Raw genomic sequence first — 5,941 nt, 5'->3', positions numbered from 1 at the left:
ATGTTTCCTAAGATTAATTCTTTATGGTTTTTAATTTCAAATTCAAAATAAAATATTTTATTTTTAAATTTTTTGATATAAGATGTCTCTTAGTCTAACAAAGAGGTCTTAGTCCAATAAATAATATCATTCCCCAAAAATATTATTGCATACAGGAGTATTCACTTTTCTCTCAGGACTTGACATGTGCATTTTCCACTATTTTGAAAGCAAGTCTCAAGATCTCAGCCTATAATAATTTCTGAATTGAGTGAAACACAAATTTGAATTGGACACTTGGTTAAAGTATAAGAATATGTCACGTAGCTTTCTGCCCGTGGACACCACCGGGTAAGCATCGTTAAAGTCTCCCCTCCCACCACTGTCATGTCTAAGTCAGAGTCTTCCAAAGAGCCTGAACAGCTGCGGAAGCTCTTCATCGGAAGTTTGAGCTTTGAAACAACCGATGAGAGTCTGAGGAGCCATTTTGAGCAATGGAGAATGCTTACAGACTGTGTGGTAATGAGAGATCCAAACACCAAGCGCTCCAGAGGCTTTGGGTTTGTCATATATGCCACTGTGGAGGAGGTGGATGTAGCCATGAATGCAAGGCCACACAAGGTGGATGGAAGAGTTGTGGAACCAAAGAGGGCTGTCTCAACAGAAGATTCTCAAAGACCTGGTGCCCACTTAACTGTGAAAAAGATTTTTGTTGGTGGCATTAAAGAAGATATTGAAGAACATCATCTAAGAGATTATTTTGAACAGTATGGGAAAATTGAAGTGATCGAGATCATGACTGACTGAGGCAGTGGCAAAAAGAGAGGTTTTGCTTTTGTAACATTTGATGACCATGATGCTGTAGACAAGATTGTCATTCAAAAATACCATACTGTGAATGGCCACAATTGTGAAGTAAGGAAAGGCCTATCTAACCAAGAGATGGCTAGTGCTTCATCCAGCCAAAGAGGTCGAAGTGGTTCTGGAAACTTTGGTGGTGGTCATAGAGGTGGTTTTGGTGGGAATGACAGCTTTGGTCGTGGAGGGAACTTCAGTGGTCGAGGTGGCTTTGGTGGAAGTCGAGGTGGTGGTGGATATGGTGGCAGTGGGGATGGCTATTAACGGATTTGGTAATGATGGAAGCAACTTTGGAGGTGGCGGAAGCTATAGTGATTTTGGCAATTACAACAATCAATCCTCAAATTTTGGACCCATGAAAGGAGGAAATTTTGGAGGCAAAAGCTCTGGCCCCTATGGTGGTGGAGGCCAATACTTCACCAAACCATGAAACCAAGGTGGCTGTGGTGGTTCCAGTGGCAGCAGTAGCTACGGCAGTGGCAGAAGGTTCTAATTACTGCCAGGAAACAAAGCTTAGCAAGAGAGGAGAGCCAGAGAAGTGACAGGGAAGCTACAGGTTACAACAGATTTGTGAACTCAGCCAAGCACAGTGGGGACAGGCCTAGCTGCTACAAAGAAGACATATTTTAGACAATACTCATGTGTATGGGCAAAAAACTCGAGGACTGTATTTGTGACTAATTGTATAACAGGTTATTTTAGTTTCTGTTCTGTGGAAAGTGTGAAGCATTCCAAGAAAGGGTTTTAATGTAGATTTTTTTTTTTTTTGCACCCATGCTGTTGATTGCTAAATGTAATAGTCCGATCATGATGCTGAATAAATGTGTCTTAAAAAAAAAAAATGTCACATTTTAGTAAGGGAGTCACTAAACCTTCCAATATCCATATATCAACTTATTTTTGCCATCCTTAGCTCATCACTACATACACAATAATTCCAGTAATTTTTATAGCTTAGGTTTTTATTTTTTATAATCCCCAAAAGGAAAATGATTACTGCTTATAATGAATATGAAGAGAAAATGGGTGTTCTAAGGAACTAATGAAATTCATGAATTTAGAGGATTGTTTAGGTCTCCAGAACTGTTCCTCATGATTGTCTAGGATCTGTTCAATTTTAATTTCCCTCAACTGTCCAGAGTTTAAAACTGTACACCTCTAGTATTTTCTTTATGACAAATTATCTTGATCTCTCTACTCATCAAGATATGAACAAGAGCTGAGCTCTTGATGATCTTTCTTTATACTCAAATAGTCAATTCAGGGGACAGTAGTAAGCACTTATATATCTATAAAGTCTTCTACTAGACACAATGAGGGAAGAATAATGGACTATATAAAGACTGCATAAAAATTACAGATGCACAGTAACAAAAATAGGATTTAATATCAACATATAGTGCAAACTGGAAATGCAAAGGTTAAAAAAAAGGCAATGTCATTCACTAATGGTATGACTAAGCAAATTTCTTAACTTCTCTGAACTTTATTCTCCGTATTTCTAAAATAGTAACCTCTCTTCCATTGTGTTTTTAATTATTAAATGTGATAATTCAGTTAGAGTGTTTATTCACTTGACACATGACAAGCATTAATAAATATGAGTAAAGGCATAGTGACATTGGGTGTGGATATCAGGGATGGCTTCCTCAAGATGGTGAAATCCAAGCCAGCTCCCAAAGTAAAATTCAAAGAAAAAAAACAGAATCTATTCCAGGTAAAGGCATGAGCAGAGAAATGGAAATGGAAATTTTCAAGAAAAGTATTTAATTATCTTCATCTTAGAAATTATGTACTATTCTGCATAAGACCATATTAATTTTCTTTTTAATAACATAGAAACTGAATTGAAAGAGATCTTGAAAAGACAGTCAACCTATTTCTTTGGCTTCAGACAGGCAGGATCATTTTTATGCTATTTACCTGTTGTTTACTTGAGATGATAAAAAAGAAAAATCATGGCAATTTTCAAAATCTAAAACCCTTTATTTGGTGACCAAGCCTATCTTTCACTTTGAGGTTAAAATAACACTTTCTAGGGCACCTGGGTGGCTCAGTCGTTAAGCGTCTGCCTTCAGCTCAGGTCATGATCCCAGGGTCCTGGGATCGAGTCCCACATCAGGCTCCCTGCTCGGCGGAAGGCCTGCTTCTCCCTCTCCCATTCCCCCTGCTTGTGTTCCTGCTCTCGCTATCTCTCTCTCTGTCAAATAAATAAATAAAATCTTTAAAAAAAAAAATAACACTTTATAGAAGTAGCTGCCCCTGGATGTACTCTACAAGGGCACCCTGTAGACCTCTTTCCTTTCCCTAATCTGTCAGTTATCATTAACGTTTCTGACAATCTGCTTCATCCAGGGCACCTATTGAGGTGGAAGGTGTTTCTCTTGAGTGTCTGATTTATGGACAGAGAACAATATTCCACATGAAAACTTCAATCAAGCAAATGCCCAAAGAAAGATCACATGCCACAAATAACTTCTATTTGTCCATCTTGGTAGATGGAGATACCAAGTGTTCCTTAAAGTGCACACATTATAAGAAGGGACAGGGTTGCTTGTGAAAAAGAAATTTTTTTAATCAATAAACTTTAAAAAAAAAAACTTTCAATAAAGTGACTTATTAAGGCCTCCATACACTTAGTTTTTTTTAAAAAAAAATTTGTTTTCAGAAGGATTAATATAATCAAAGATAAATGTGGACATTTTATTTGCAACAAAAATAGAATAGCTTTCATAAACCAACACTCCCACTAAAAGTAACTTGAAAAGCTGTATAAATAGTTTTTAAAATATATCTGTAGGCATTGGAGAACTTTTAGGGCAACCAGGAACTTAGGGGCCAAGCTCTGAGAAAGAAGAGAAATTCTTTGAGTTGAGCCCAATATTCTGCACGCAGCTTTTTCCCTTGGTGCATTTGCTGAGTCTTAAGCAAGAGATGAGCAAGGGATGGCAGGGGCTAAAAACTTTTGCAGAAGGCAAGTCCTAATAGGCAAAGAAGACATTGAGTTTTCTCATAGAACTAAGAAGAATAAATTGCACTTTGGGCCTTCTAATGTAGGAGGGGACTTGAGGGGCGTTGCGGTCAGTGACAGAAGGGAGGCACAAAGAAGTAAGCCCAAACTCACATATGTGTTCTCCTTATAGCATTTGCCAACTCTTTAACTGCTGTTTATAAGAAGCTTGACTAAATACAAAGACAAAGATAGTTTGGAAAGTAAAAGAATGAAAAAATGATACAATATGCAAAAAATAATTTTTAAAAAGCTGCTATGATCACAATAATATCATAAAAACATACTTTAAGGCAAGAAACATTATAAGAGGTAAAAAAGGATTCTCATAATGGTAAAAGAAAAACTATAACAACTTTAAACTTGTATCTTTCTAATAGCATAGCTTTAAATATATATAATGCAAAATTTAACAAAACTCAAGAGGGAAATGGGTATATCCACCATCACAATGGGAAATTTTAAGACACCTCTCTCAGAAGTTGATAGACTAAGCAATAATAAATCTGAACAATACAATTAAGTGGCTTTAATTACTTTTACAAATTTTTAAGGCAAGATAGCAGAATAAACTTTTTTCAAGTGCAATGAAATATTTATCAAAATTGGCCCATCATAAAACAAGTCTCAACTAATTTCAAAGGACTTTAATCATTCAAGAAAATTAACCCAAAACCCAGAAACAAAAAGGTAATTAGAAAACCATCAACTGTTTGGAAACTAAGCAAATTATGGGTCAAAAAAATAATCATAATAGAAATTAGAAAATATTTTTAAGTTAATGATTATTAAAATACAAAATACGTAATCCTGTGGAATTCAGGTAAAACTGTAGTTATAAGCAAAATTTTAGTCCAAGATGAATATTTTAAGAAAGAAGACTAAAAACCAATGTTCTAAATATCTATTTTATGAAACTAAAAAATAATAGCAAATTAAATCCAAATAAAAGTAGAAGAAAAAAATTATAAAGAAAAGAATAGAAATAAAGTAGAAAATATGCACAGTACAGAAAAGCAATAAAGCTGAAATTTACTACTTAAAAAAAACTAATAAAATTATAAACTCATATTGAGAGAGATCAAGAAAAAAAAGGAAGGCACACATGGCCAATATCAGTGATACAAAAAAGGGCATCACTACAGGCACTATGGACATTAAAAAGAAAATTAGAAGATATATAAATGTTTGTCAATAAATTTGAAAATGCATATAAAATAAATTCCTAGATAAATACAACTTTCAAAAATTAACACCTAGAAATTGAAAATTAGAATATTACCATACTAGAAAAGACATGAAATCTGTAATCAAAACCTAACGACCACAAAACAATCTCCAGATTCAGATGGCTTCACCAGTAAACTCCTCAGCACACTTAAGAAAAGTGTGATACAGGGGCACCTGCATGGCTCAGTCAGTTAAGCGTCTGCCTTCGGCTCAGGTCCTGATCTCAGGGTCCTAGGATCGAGCCCTGCATCGGGGCTCCCTGCTCAGTGGGGAGTCTGCTTCTCCCTCCCCCCCTCATCCTCCCCCTGCTCATGCCCTCTCTCTCTCTCTTTCTCTCAAATAAATAAAATCTTTTAAAAAAAAAGGAAAATATGATAAAAATGTTATATGAACTCTTTTAGAGAATAGAAAAAGAGGAAACACTTCTCAACTCATTTTATAAAGCCAGGATGATGTTTATACCAAAACCTGACAAATGCAATTCAAGAAGGATCTTTACAGACAATTTCTCTCATGAACATAGGCATAAAAATCCTAAACAAAATAAGTAAATCAAATCCAGTAGTACATAAAAAAGAAATCATAACCAATTGGGGTTTATTCAAGTAATACAAAGTTGGCTTAATAACCCAAATTTAATCAGCATATTTACCACCTCAACAAAGTAAAGGAAAAAAACATATAATCATATAAATATATATAAGAAAAATTATTTGATAAAATTCTACACCCATTTTTCATTAAAGAAAACTCATGGCAAACTAGGAATAAAAATAGGAGCTTCCTTAATCTAATAGACAATATTTATAAGAAACCTACTGAAAATATCTTGCTGAAATTTTTCAAATTTCTCCCACCTCCACT

The 5,941-nt window shown here is 35.1% G+C and overlaps 1 pseudogene; it reads left to right on the top strand.

The window, feature by feature from the left end:
- The first annotated feature begins 366 nt into the window (after positions 1-366).
- On the top strand, positions 367-1,330 carry LOC144381499 (heterogeneous nuclear ribonucleoprotein A1-like; annotated as a pseudogene).
- The last annotated feature ends 4,611 nt before the right edge of the window (positions 1,331-5,941 follow it).

This window comes from Halichoerus grypus, chromosome 4 (genome assembly GCF_964656455.1).
Source record: "Halichoerus grypus chromosome 4, mHalGry1.hap1.1, whole genome shotgun sequence".
In the NCBI taxonomy this organism is placed as follows: domain Eukaryota; kingdom Metazoa; phylum Chordata; class Mammalia; order Carnivora; family Phocidae; genus Halichoerus; species Halichoerus grypus.
The sequence above is the reverse complement of the archived record's forward strand: the minus strand, read 5'-3'. Positions and strand labels throughout refer to the sequence as shown.